At 45.6% G+C, this 14,743-nt stretch overlaps 1 protein-coding gene across 1 annotated transcript in view; it reads left to right on the forward strand.

The window, feature by feature from the left end:
• The window catches only part of LOC126537048 (uncharacterized), a 60,659-nt gene that overhangs the window by 38,486 nt on the left and 7,430 nt on the right, over positions 1–14,743 (forward strand). The window lies entirely within an intron of this gene.

Genomic DNA, 14,743 nt, shown 5'->3' on the forward strand with positions numbered 1-14,743 from the left:
CACCTTGGCCCGTCGCCGCTGGATGCTGTAGAACACGAACCAGCGGACGCGATGAAATGACGTGTTTAGTGCAAAAGCACGCACATTTAGGCGCAAAAGGCTGCAAGTTGCATCGTCGTTCCAAACTTTCGGGACGTGAAATACACTCGCGCAGTCATCTTATGACCTAAATAAAATGGCAACTGAACTTCGCATTCAACGACGTCTTGTTATATGTTGAACGTTCTCGCACTTTTCGTTGGTTAATAGTAATTTGCCGTACAACTTTCCAGTCGCGTACTCCTGCTTTCTGCCATGCAGGGGCTGAATTCATGAATATTTTCGTTTCTATGAGCTGTTTTTCAACGTCCAGCTGCTATCTCTAACACTTTGCCTAACATCACATTTAAATATTGACTTTTTTCGCACAGATTGCATTGAGCATGTGTTTTAGCTAGTGTAATTGCCAACTTGTAACTTTCTTGTCACGACTTCTGAACTACTCGTGGGAACTCGTTCCTAAGTGCCTTTGTAGTTCTATGTTTTTGTTCTTTCCAGAGTGTTCCTCCTTTGGTGGCACGGCATGATAATAATAATATATTAAATGTTCGCTGTGACCTGATCTGAAGAATAGTTGTAGCGTAAGAAGTAGGATCCGAACTCGCAAAGCTCTTCTTTCGTAAGGTTTTGTGAATACGGGCCCAGACCCTGTATAAACAAAGCTCTTACCCTTGACATTTTCGTAAGAGGAAATTTCAACCAACTCTGATGCTGGACATATCATTAGTGAAGGTTGCCGTTCAATGGCAAGGAGCACTTACGAAAGAAGTGCTTTGGGAATTTAGCCCCTGTTCACAATTACGGGCCCAATTTCTCCCTCCTTGCTTCAGCGTTATTCCCACTGAGAATAACTTGACGCTGAGATCGGCTTTTTCACAGGAATAGATACTTATCATGCTCATTTATCCCGGACTAACTGACAATATACTTGTCACTCGTTGTTTTTAGAGAAATCCATCTGGATATATCGTAAGTAGGCCCCGCCTCCTGCCCTCAAACCCAGTGTTAATGTATCTTTAATGATAAATTGCACCGATTCGACCAGAAAATAATTTCCAGAGCATCAATCACCGTTATGGCCAACGTATTGAAACAACGACAGTATCCGCACTAAATCTAAACTTATTGCTCCCGGAAGATTCTATTTTAGTAGTGTTAGCTGGGTCTTACGATGTATGATAAATTTGGATCGGTTTCAACACATCCAATTGACGAAACTATGACTTCATACTGCGCCACACTTTTTAGTATAGCCGCTACCAGTGCCAAATAAGAATTAATAAAACATGTAATTTTACGTTCAGTTGCCATTAGGCGACCGGCTTGGAACGTACCATATAAAACTATTAACCACGCTACTCTTCCTAGAATAATAGCGATGTGGGAGAGTTGGCTTACGTCCATGGTGTAAAATTTCTGCAGCGCGAAGCACTGAAGTGCGGAAAGAAAGGTCAAAAAAGGAGGAAGGAAGAAAGATTGCAAAAGGACAACACGAGGCTGTGTTGTCTTTAAAAAAATAAAGGTGGAAAGGCTTGTAACTTCTTCCTTCTTCTTTTTTTCGAATTTCAAGTTTAGAAAAAAAAAAATAGAATGGGAACTGTATAGACTGCTATTCTAATCGTATTCGATTTCACAATTCGCTATTACAAATGGTAGAATATTTGTTTCTCTTTGAATACAAGGGGGTTTACAGACAGAAAGACAAATGCAAATGGTGACAGTTGGGAATGATTCAGCTTCAGGGCAGCGGCAGTTAATGAGCGATCGCACGGAGCAGTTAATCTATACTCAACAATTTCTTGTCATCAAAATAAGATGTCTCATGTTTAGGCAGCCTACGGTCTCTTTCTCTATTTAGGCGATAGCAGTTTATTGTTTTCACAATTTCATCATGTTTGTACCCTTTTAAAACAATGTGCGGTGCCGCAGCATTACATTTGCTGCTTCAACGAGCACAAGAATCTACACGTATCTGGTAAAGTACTATTTCTGTGTTTGGTTACTTTGATTGCGATGGTGCACCGTATACATTCTCCTTTCGTTGTTTCTACCTTACAATGAGCTGCTTTGTTGACCCGACGTCAAGTTCTGAACTGCATTACATGTACCAAACGATGTAAATAAGCGTCCTCCGTGATTATTCTCTCGCTTTCTTTTTTATTTTTTGTAACCAAAAAAAGAAAATTATGGGGTTTTACGTGCCAAAACCACTTTCTGATTATGAGGCACGCCGTAGTAGAGGACTCCGGAAATTTTGATCACCTGGGGTTCTTTAACGTGCACCTAAATCTAAGTACACAGTTGTTTTCGCATTTCGCCCCCATCGAAATGCGGCCGCCGTGGCCGGGATTCGATAAATTTTTGTAACTGAACGGACCGCACACAAACTTTATATGTCACAACCTTAATTCGTCCTTTAGCGAGACTAATCGTATTCGATTCGATTAGGAAATTTCGTTGTTCGAACACCTCTAATATAAATGCAGCTTTCGAAATGGACGGCCTCTGGAGCGGCTGTTACATAAAGGACGGCTTGTCATTGGATTTTTTGGATTGTAAAACTTTATTGGTCCATCAGATGTAGGGAAGGCTCACTGCTTCAATAATCTCCTCAAGAGCGTTGTGGAGCCCTAGAGCTAAAAGCTTTTCATTTGCAGTGCGGATGGGAAGCCCCAGCGCCTGTTTTATACTTTTACGTATGATGCCCTCAATCTTCTTCTTCTCGAATGACCTAAAATTGAGGAAGGGAGCAACATAAGCTATTCTACCTATCACAAAGGCGTGGACTAGCCTAACTAGATTCGCTTCTCTCGTCCCGGACCGCCTGTTGGCGATCCTGCAGATCAGCCTCATGGTCTGCAGTGCGCAGCCGTCTAGTTTCCTTATTGTTTCGCCATTAAAGCTGTTGGCCTGAATCAAAAGTCCCAGAACTCTGATTTTGTCCACTTTTGGAATGGGGATCCCCCCAGCTGTGAGAGAGATTTGCGGTTCCTCCTTACTGGCCCTGCTTTTCGGCTGGTATAGAAGCAGTTCCGATTTTTGCGGTGAACATTTAAGTCCCCTAGGTCCGACGTAACCTTCAACTGCCTGGATAGCCCTTTGGAGGGTTTCCTCTATTTGGGCATCGCTGCCCCTAGCTATCCACAACGTAATGTCATCAGCGTATATGCTGTGATTTAGTCCTTCAATAGCCTGCAGTCTTTCAGGGAGTTTGATCATGGCCACATTGAAAAGAAAGGGCGAGAGCACAGAGCCCTGTGGGGTCCCTTTGCTGCCTAATTTAATGTCCTCCGATTGGCATTCTCCAATCTGGATTTTTGCTTCCCGGTCTGACAAGAAGTCCCTAATGTAATTGTAGGTTCGTACGCCTACTCCCAAGTCCTGAAGGTTCTCAAGAATGGCTTTATGTGTGACGTTATCAAAGGCCTTCGCTAGGTCAAGCCCTAGGATTGCCTTTGCGTCCCCCGTTTCCGCATCGATGATTTGGTGTTTAAGTTGCAGCATCACGTCCTGGGTGGAGAGCCTGAGCCTAAAGCCCACCATCGAATGCGGATAGAGGTCATTATCCTCCATGTAGTTATTGAGCCGCGTTTGAATAACGTGCTCCAAAAGCTTGCCTGCACAAGAGGTTAGAGAGATAGGTCTTAAGTTCTCTATCTGGAGTTTCTTGCCTGGTATTGGGATCATCACCAGCTTAGCGGTTTTCCACTGATTTGGTAGTTTACCCTCTTCCCAGCACTTCTGCATAAAGTTAGTTAATGCAGTTATAGAGTTATCGTCTAGATTGCGAAGCATTTTATTGCTAACGCCATCCGGGCCTGAAGCTGATTTGATTTTGAGCTTGGCAATCTCCGCCCGGACCTCCGCCTCGCTGATGGGTTCGTCTAGGCTGGAGTTGCCTACGCCTTCATAGTTAGGTAGGGGCTCCTTGCTAGTGTCCCCTATGTATCTCTCCTGTATGTCCTTCATTAGATCTACCTCCGTACCTTCGTACAAGTGAAGAATTTTTTGAAGGTTCTGTCGCTGCGCTGTTTTGCAGCCCTGTGGATCCAGCAGGTAGCGGAGTAGATTCCATGTCCTAGCTAGGCCTATATTTCCGTCCATCCTATCGCAGGTGGACTCCCAGTTCTGCCTGGTTAGTTTGAGCGCGTAATCTTCTATATCTTTATTGAGCCTAGCGATCCGTCTCCTGAGATTGCGGTTCCACCTTTGCCTCCTGAGCCGTTTTTCCATGCTGAGCTTAGCCTCCCACATATGGAGGAGGTGGCTGTCCGCTATCTCCAGTGCAGAGTCCTCCGTTATCTCCTTGGTTGCGTTTTTAACGTCCTGGCCCAGTTTCTTAGCCCATTCATCAATATCCCTTATCTCACTCACTGCCGTCTCGCTTCTTATTTCGCGAAAGGCATCCCATTCAACAATTAGCTGGTTTCTGCCTTTTCTCCTGGCAGGGCCTGCGCTCACCACTGCTTCGAGAATAAAGTGATCGCTACCTAGGTTTTCCTGGGTATTAACCCAGGTTGCATCTCCCACGTTTTTGACGAATGTGAGGTCGGGTGAGGTGTCTACGCTGACACTATTACCCGTTCTAGTGGGGGTTTGGGGGTCGGTCATTAAGGTGAGCCCCTCTTGCTGTGCATCCAGCCAGAGTTCCCTTCCCTTAACTCCTTCTTTTATGTACCCCCAGGCAGCGTGTTGGGCGTTAAAGTCTCCCACCACTACCAAAGCTTGCCTGTTGGCAATACGCAGAGTTTTTTGGAGAAGAGGTCCAAATCGGGCCTTCCTTTGTTTCGGGCTGCTATAGATATTGAGAATAAAGAGGCTGCCTTCTTTCTTTTTTGCTGGAATGAGTTCAACAAGGACGTGGTCTACGTTGATAACCTCCGTGTCGTGCTTAACGACTGCCAAGTTTCTCCTGACCAAGGTGGTTACCCCGGATCTTCCATCATCTGTACTAAATGATATGTAGCCCGATAATTTTGCCATCCCCGCAGTTTCTTGTAAAGCGATTACGTCCGGATTGTCTTTGCCAAGAAGGAGCTGCTGTAGGACCGCCCTTTTGCGACGGCACCCGCGGCAATTCCACTGCCAAATCGTGTGTTTATTGTGACTGGCCATGATTGAATTGTGGATTATCACCCAGTGGTATTAGGGTCGCAGCCGTCTGAGAACCACCATGTACCTTCTTCTCTGTTTCCCTCTGCCAGTTATTAATGCTCACCAACGCGGCCCTGTGTTTCTGGCTTTCTTCCGATAGCGCCTGGATGGCTTGGATGACTGATGCGAACTTTGCCTCCCAGCTCGCCTGGAAGTCGTCCATTTTTTTGCACAGATCTGCCATTGTGGGTGCTTGCGGCGCGTTCGCGCCTGGTTTCCTTTTCAGAGGTGGGGAGCGGGTGTCATCTACCTGCATCGCCACAGTGCTTTCAACGGTTGGGTGGGTTAGAATCGTGTTAGCTGTTTTGACTGCGTTAGCTAATTTCTTCTCCCTTTTTAGCATAGCGTTTTCCTTTTCGAGGTCATCTACTCTTTTAATGAGTTTCTCTACCGTGATTCTCATCTTGGCGAGTTCCTCGGACTCCGTATTTTTTGGGGAGACCTTATCTACCCAGCTCACCTCCCTTTGCTTGTTGGCTTCATTCCTCGGCCTTGACGACGATCTTGCCCTGGAGCCGGAGTGGACCCCGGAGCCGGAACGATCCCTGGAGCTGGAGCGGCCCCTGGAGCTGGAACGGCCCGGGTGATCGAGGCGAGGGAAGGAGTCGGAGCGGCTCCGGAAGCCCTCCCGGCTTCTTGAGCGGCTTTTTCGCCCACACGGGGGTGTTTTCTTCGCCTCCTCTTCTTGGAGCTTCCGCTCCCACCGACGTTTCCTGACGATGTACGGAGTTCGGTAGATCTCGCGGCACTTCTTGTTGCCCAGTTCATGTCCCTTTCCACAAAGAGCACATTTGGGATCACACACGTGTCCTACCGGTGGCTTCACCGTACCGCAGCCGCGGCACTTGACGTCGTCCGGGTCCGGACACACATCAGAGCGGTGCCCAAGATGTCCGCATGCGTTGCACACCTCAAACTTCTTTTTGTGAAAGAGCGTTGGTAACATGCCTCCAGTCGTTCGACAGAAAGAAACGCATTGTGTCTTTCAGCGAAATCTCGACCAAATAATGGTCTACGCAGAGCGGGCATGAATAGAGGGTGTGTAACCAGTTGAGCCATCCCCCTCGACACGCTTTAACACCACTTCCGCATTGTCACGCGCCAGTGACGGTTTTGACGAAGCAGCCATCGTTGCTTTTCCTTGCCAACTTCTTCGCTGTTAGAGTCCGAAGCTCATGGCTCGAAAGTCTTCAGGAAACGAGCTGTTTATAGGGCGGCTGCAATACTTCGCAACTGGGCTCCTATTGCAACGCTTTCGATCTGCCTTGCGTAGTGTTACCTTCTTAATGTGTTATATACTGGGTGTCCCAGCTAACTTTAGCCAGAGTTACAAAAAAATATGCGAATGCCACGTAGCTGGACAGAACCAAGGTAATTTTGTTAGCCGTCGCTTGGAAATATTCAAATTATTATTTGTTTTCATTACACCTAAGGAGGTAATTAGCCTTAATTAATTAATGAACTTCTCAAATATTGTAATTGGATGAAAAGTGTCAATGAGACAATTGTAGAGCCACATGAAAAACTCCTGATACAGCTTTCTTTTGCTCATGACGTGCTACATAAGAGTGTTTTTCGGAGCATGAAAGCAGCCCGCAAATGCGCGTAAAATTGCCGCGTCCACTTGGGAGAGACGTGATAAATACAAGAAATAAAGATGGAAAGCCACAGCCAATGGAATGCAGGGGATAGGGATCATATGTTAATCATATGGAAGATTGTTTCTCTTGTTCTTTGTTTGATGTCGCTGCAACTTTTGTGAGACCACAGAGACGGTCAATACATCCGCACCTGGTTATATGACACACATACTGTGACCTCCACTGACATACGAGTTCCGCGAACAGCATTCAATTGCCTTCTTTGAACAGGTGGTATCTGTTGTGATTGCGGACGAAGTGCTCTTTATACGATGTCTATGCGTGTATGAAACATAAAATGAAAAATAAATTAGAAATTGCATGACAAAGGGAAGCAATACACATCAACATTAAGAATCTCTAATAAATGGTGCACAAATACTCATATAGCTTCATAAACATGCTATATATTATACACCATATATAACCATTAGTAAATGAGTAAAACATACCGGGAAAATATTCATTCATGCACCATATATACCATATATGTCGGCAAACTTGGAAACACGTCTCTTGCGCGTTGGGCATGCATGTCAGCCTACCTATGCTTTCATCAATTCTACTAGAAAGTGTGCTGAACTTGTGTGCTAGAAATGACTCGCCAGCGTCTGTGCCGTAGGGAGCGGAGAAACCTTATTTCAAAATAGTATATTTATAAACATTATATATATATATATATATATATATATATATATATATATATATAATCTGTATACGTCAGCAGTACTTCTCTCCTCGAAGACGCGGGACGTATGTCGAGTGAGCTCCTGAAAAACGCTTTGCACTGTGGGGAACGTCGTTTACATCATGTATCCAGGACCTCAACGAGGTGCGACGTAATGCTAACGCACTTTTGTCGCTTTTGCAGCTAGATTGCCACTGAGTGTTTATTGAACAATATTCCTTATGGTTATTGTGTGCAACGGTATAAAAGAAATGGTATTGTGTCAGCTATAGCCTTGGGCTGATTTCACAAGGCTATGATCTGGCATTCACAGCGTCGTATCTCTGCGCCTTAATTTACTACGATCTAGTTATCAATTCCAATATTTCTGTTCTACTGTTAACTAAAGCTGAAAAAGAGTGTGTACAGTGTGTGCTGATTTTGTCAGGATATATTATGAGAGTATTTCTTAAATGCTGATATGTTGGAGAGAGAGAAAAAAAAAAAGAAAGACAGAAGACAGGAATGTTATCCAGAAAATTATCTGGCTGGCTACCCTACTCTGGGAAATAGGATTAGCAAAACGAGAACAAGGTGAAAGCAGGAGTCAACGTTTCGACAAGGGGACTTGTCTTCTTCAGGCCTTGAAGAAGACAAGTCCACTTGTCGAAAGGTTAGATCCTGCTATCACCTTGGTCTTGTTTTGCTCATTGTCTTGAATTTACATCTCGTCTTCCCCGTGTTCTTCCTACTCTGGGAAAGGGGAACATAGAAATAGAAAGGAGAAAGAGAGAAAGAGGAGGGCGATGAATGTCGTGTACGTGTGCGCGGACAGCATAACGGGGCAAAAGTGGCCAAAAGTAAAAAAAAAACGCAGTCAAAAGCACAAAAGTCTCTGGGTCAATAACCGCATGGTACGTTGGAAAGTCCTCATGGCTTTTAGGTGGCTCAAATAACGTGGGACATTGTGTTAATAATATAATTCGTAAGGAAGACATGACGATTTTAGGGCTTTCGTACCGGTGAATGATGGCGTAATGTTCTTTTTAGGTAAGCAATTGCGCGGTTTGACTCCTGAACAGCTGTTGGAAGCGCTGCTCTTGTTAAGAGTGAGTGGCTCTATAAATCATAAGTATGAGCATGCTTGCCTTGGTAATTGTGCATTGCTTGAGGGCCGTAAAATGAGCTCGTTCGTGCATAAATATGCGTGTGTCTCTGGAGGAACCTTTCGGAGCACGTAAGTCCCACGAAGGGAAATGACACAAAAGAAGGAAAGATTGCTTTTGAATGTTGCGTACGCAAAGCCAAGGTCAAATTAACATCGTTATGGAGACGGCACAGAGTGGTGGCACTCTCGCGCTGTGAAGGACGCTGAGCCAATTTCGCGCACACCACAGCGGAGGCGGTCGGACATCGTAGGGAATTTCCCCTTTTTTTTCTTAGCACGCACGTGCGTTGCGAGGGTCAGGAGCCGCGTCCTTGTCGAACGCAAAAGTGTGGCAGACACAGAGATCCCAATTTCTGCGGCCACTCTTCGCCGAAAAGTTCCCCTGGCTGAGAAACTGTTGTCCGAATTAGTTTGCTTGAAAAAAAATTAAGAGACCGGAGAAGTTATTACGTAAGAGCGGGACAAGCAGGATCATTTGGAAGCTCCTTTAAATACAGTATCCGTCCTCACCTGTCTTTGCTTGGTTGGGCACGAACTGTGTCTTCCTCTACAATTCGACGTAAAGCGACACAGCCTTAGAACCAGCCATACCGGGGGTCTCAACTAGCATGCACCAACATTAAAAAAAAATGTGGAAATGCCACGTAGCTGGACGGAACCAAGGTAATGCTGTTTGCCATCGCTTGGAGGTTTGCCCCGCGACTGGCCGCTCGAGGCACTTTGCGTGTATTCGCGGGCTTGTTTCACGCTCGGAAAAATACCTTTATGTAGCACGCATCGAGCAGCAGAAAGGTGTATCGGGAGTTTTTCTTGTTGCCCTACAATTTTCTCATTGACACTTTTCATCTCATCATAATATTTGAGAAGTTGAATAAATAATTAAGGCTATTTATGTAATTAGTAATAGTAATGTAATATATATATATAGAAAATTATCAGTCATATCTCTCGTAGTATAGCCCTCTGGGCCGTTTCCTTTTTTTTTCTTTCGAAAGTAGTCCGATTAGGGATATTATATTTACACGAAGGTATTTCGCCCTCGTCAGCAGCAGTCCTTGAGATAGTTATTCTGGCGGCTAGCTTCCCACGCTATGCGTGCCGCCCTCGCACCTGGTTAAGCTGTTCCTAGACGCTAGAGTTATACTATGTCCGCGCAACCTTCAGCGATCGGAAAGCGCGTTTTCCCCTCTTGGCCGGCGGAGAAGGGAGGCTTTGTGTCCGGCCCGCAGAGCCCTCCCCATCTCAGTAAGGTGCCTGGTGGTGGTCCCGTGCAGACGATGACCTCTCGGTGAGCGCATATTTCCCCCTCATCTTTTAAGAGGTTCAATACTTACAAGCATTTGTCTCGCAAACCATCTTTATTTCAAGGGAATTTTCCACGTCTCAATAATTCCTCTCGTCGTATTCGAGTGCTGATTGCCGTGTTATAGTTTGTACACGAAGCTTTCCCTCAAGTCTAAATATTTTAAGGCAGTTTTCCTAGTCTCTAAAGCCGCTCGAGCTCGCTCTTCTCCTCGGGCGGCCATTTTTCCAAGAAAGTATGCCTTCCAACCACTCGGAATCATCAGTCCAACATCAGTCCGTTTTCACGTAAATATGAGGCTCGGAGCAGGAGCTATGGCGCTTCAAGGTAACCTGGGGCCTGACGAACCAACCGATTGAGCTATCTTTCCGGGCAACATCCAATGGTCACGAGTTCAAATCGCCTGTCATGTTCCTTTTTCTTTCCGCTTTCTCTTTCTTTTTTCTTTCTTTCTTTTTAATGCCTTTTCCTTTATTTTACCACTGTACGGGTACCCTCCTAAAAAAAACAAAAAAAAACCATATATATCTTCAATTATGTATGGCCACACATGTGCAGGTCATAAATACCAGGTTCTCTAGCTGAGTGCCATCCGTGCGGTATAACCGAGCTCAGATTGGTCCACCTTGACTGATCAAATAGGGCACCACTGTAGGTTAAATGAGGCGTACAACTGCTGCGGGACCCGCCGTGGTTACTCAGCGGCTATGGTGTTAGACTGCTGAGCACGAGGTCGCGGGATCGTATCCCGGCCACGGCGGCCGCATTTCGATGGGGGCGAAATGCGAAAACACCCGTGTACTTAGATTTACGTGCACGTTAAAGAACCCCAGGTGGTCGAAATTTCCGGAGTCCTCCACTACGGCGTGCCTCATGATCAGAAAGTGGTTTTGTCACGTAAAACCTCATAATTTAATTTTTAATTTAACTCCTGCGGGGACGGTAGAGTATCCGCCTCCCGTGCAAGAGGACCGTGATTCAAATCCCGATGCCGCATAATTCCCCACCGGAAAATACAAAAAAAAAAAACCGTGTGTTGAGAAAATTGCACAAACAGGCCTGGAGTGCGGCCTGATCCCGGTGACCAGAACCGGTAACGCACTCTCTCACCAGAGCAGGATTGGCCACCCTGGTGCAGTACTTGGCCACAACCTCCTATATGAACACAACAATCAAACCCCGGCCCTCAGTCCCCAGCAGCTGCGAAGCAACTGACCACGGCGGCGGTCAGACCTGCGACGCTGCAGAGGGTGCTAAGAATCCCTGGCTCCGGACAGGCCGCCATTGGAATATGAACCTGGCAACGTTTAACGCTAGAACGTTATCTAGTGAGGCGAGTCTAGCAGTCCTATTGGAGGAATTAGAGGGCAGTAAATGGGATATAATAGGGCTCAGTGAAGTTAGGAGGCCAAAAGAAGCATATACAGTGCTAAAAAGCGGGCACGTCCTGTGCTACCGGGGCTTAGCAGAGAGACGAGAACTAGGAGTCGGATTCCTGATTAATAAGAACATAGCTGGTAACATACAGGAATTCTATAGCATTAACGAGAGGGTGGCATGTCTTGTTGTGAAACTTAATAAGAGGTACAAAATGAAGGTTGTACAGGTCTACGCTCCTACATCTAGTCATGATGACCAGGAAGTCGAAAGCTTCTATGAAGACGTGGAATCGGCGATGGGTAAAGTCAAAACAAAATACAGTATACTTATGGGCGATTTCAATGCCAGGGTAGGCAAGAAGCAGGCCGGAGACAAGTCAGTGGGGGAATATGGCATAGGCTCTAGGAATAGCAGAGGAGAGTTATTAGTAGAGTTTGCAGAACAGAATAATATGCGGATAATGAATACCTTTTTCCGCAGGGTTAGCCGAAAGTGGACGTGGAGGAGCCCGAATGGTGAGACTAGAAATGAAATCGACTTCATACTCTGCGCGAACCCTGGCATCATACAAGATGTAGACGTGCTCGGCAAGGTGCGCTGCAGTGACCATAGGATGGTAAGAACTCGAATTAGCCTTGACTTGAGGAGGGAACGGAAGAAACTGGTACATAAGAAGCCAATCAATGAGTTAGCGGTAAGAGGGAAACTAGAGGAATTCCGGATCAAGCTACAGAACAGGTATTCGGCTTTAACCCAGGAAGAGGACCATAGTGTTGAAGCAATGAACGACAATCTTATGGGCATCATTAAGGAGTGCGCAATAGAAGTCGGTGGTAACGCCGTTAAACAGGAAACCAGTAAGCTATCGCAGGAGACGAAAGATCTGATCAAAAAACGCCAATGTATGAAAGCCTCTAACCCTACAGCTAGAATAGAGCTGGCAGAACTTTCTAAGTTAATCAACAAGCGTAAGACAGCGGACATAAGGACCTATAATATGGATAGAATTGAACAGGCTCTCAGGAACGGAGGAAACCTAAAAGCAGTGAAGAAGAAACTAGGAATAGGCAAGAATCAGATGTGAGCGTTAAGAGACAAAGCCGGCAATATCGTTACTAATATGAATGAGATAGTTCAAGTGGCTGAAGAGTTTTATAGAGATTTATACAGTACCAGTAACACCCACGACAATAAGGTGAGAGAGAATAGTCTAGAGGAACTTGAAATCCCACAAGTAACACCGGAAGAGGTAAAGAACGCCTTGGGAGCTATGCAAAGGGGGAAGGCAGCTGGGGAGGATCAGGTAACAGCAGATTTGTTGAAGGATGGTGGGAACACTGTCCTAGAAAGATTGGCCGCCCTATATACACAATGCCTCATGATCTCAAACGTACCGGAATCTTGGAAGAACGCTAACATAATCCTAATCCATAAGAAAGGGGACGCCAAAGACTTGAAAAATTATAGACCGATCAGCTTACTGTCCGTTGCCTACAAAGTATTTACTAAGGTAATCGCAAATAGAATCAGGAATACCTTAGACTTCTTTCAACCAAAGGACCAGGCAGGATTCCGTAAAGGCTACTCAACAATAGACCATATTCACACTATCAATCAGGTGATAGAGAAATGTGCGGAATATAACCAACCCTTATATATAGCCTTCATTGATTACGAAAAAGCATTTGATTCAGTCGAAACCTCAGCAGTCATGAAGGCACTACGGAATCAGGGTGTAGATGAGCCATATGTAAAGATACTGGAAGATATCTATAGCGGTTCCACAGCCACCGTAATCCTCCACAAAGAAAGCAACAAAATCCCATTAAAGAAAGGCGTCAGACAGGGATATACGATATCTCCAATGCTATTCACAGCATGTTTACAGGAAGTATTCAGAGACCTGGAGTGGGAAGAATTGGGGATAAAAGTTGATGGAGAATACCTTAGCAACTTGCGTTTCACTGATGATATTGCCTTGCTTAGTAACTCAGGAGACCAATCGCAATGCATGCTCACTGACCTGGAGAGGCAAAGCAGAAGGCTGGGTCTGAAAATTAATCTACAGAAAACTAAAGTAATGTTTAACAGTCTCGGAAGAGAACAGCAGTTTACGATAGGTAGCGAGGCACTGGAAGTGGTAAGGGAATACATCTACTTAGGGCAGGTAGTGACCACGGACCCGGATCATGAGACTGAAATAACCAGAAGAATAAGAATGGGCTGGGGTGCGTTTGGCAGGCATTCTCAAATCATGAACAGCAGGTTGCCGCTATCCCTCAAGAGGAAAGTGTATAACAGCTGTGTCTTACGAGTACTCACGTACGGGGCAGAAACCTGGAGGCTCACGAAAAGGGTTCTGCTGAAATTGAGGACGACGCAACGAGCTATGGAAAGAAGAATGATAGGTGTAACGTTAAGGGATAAGAAAAGAGCAGATCGGGTGAGGGAAGAAACGCGGGTAAATGACATCTTAGTTGAAATCAAGAAAAAGAAATGGGCATGGGCCGGACATGTAATGAGGAGGGAAGATAATCGATGGTCATTAAGGGTTACGGACTGGATTCCAAGGGAACGGAAGCGTAGTAGGGGGCGGCAGAAAGTTAGGTGGGCGGATGACATTAAGACGTTTGCAGGGACAACATGGCCACAATTAGTACATGACCGCGGTAGCTGGAGAAGTATGGGAGAGGCCTTTGCCCTGCAGTGGGCGTAATTAGGTTGATGATGATGATGATGATGATGATGATGATGATGTAATTAGTTGGAATGCAATAAATAATCAGTGTCTCCAAGCGGCAGCAAAAAAAAATGACCTTGGTTTGGTCCAGCCACGTGTCATTTGTATATTTTTCAATCTTAATGCATGATAATACGGACACCCTTATGATGATGCGGTGAGTGTAGTAGACCGCTGACCACTGTATTTCCTTGCTAAATAGGCGTGTAATGGACTCGCGGTTCGGATGTGATTACGGTATTGTAGGCGCTGAACGGCCAGTCAATAAAGGAGTCGTCTATATCTGGCGCACAGACGATGCTCATTCATTTGGATGTAAACATGGAGGGCATGCAGTCATTAGTTGCCGTTGGATTTGTTGCCCTTGCAATGTTTGTTCAAGGTCTGTGAAGTAACTGCCAGGCTTCCGCAAGGTTTCCGTGAAATCCCTGCGAGGAAGCGATGACGAGAAGTTGTCCTGGAACCGGCTTGAATGCATCCTTGTTTGCACTGCCGCAATGAAAAGCCCTTGGCGACAGCCAACGAGTGTTGCATGCTTTTCTTGTTGTTGTTCTGAGTGTTACAAGGGGAGAGAACGCTGCACCAGTTCCCTGCGCATCACACTGATGCTGTCACAGTGATTCTTCTGAAAAGTCAACAGTGACGAAGTTCG

This window comes from Dermacentor andersoni, chromosome 4, assembly GCF_023375885.2.
Source record: "Dermacentor andersoni chromosome 4, qqDerAnde1_hic_scaffold, whole genome shotgun sequence".
NCBI lineage: Eukaryota > Metazoa > Arthropoda > Arachnida > Ixodida > Ixodidae > Dermacentor > Dermacentor andersoni.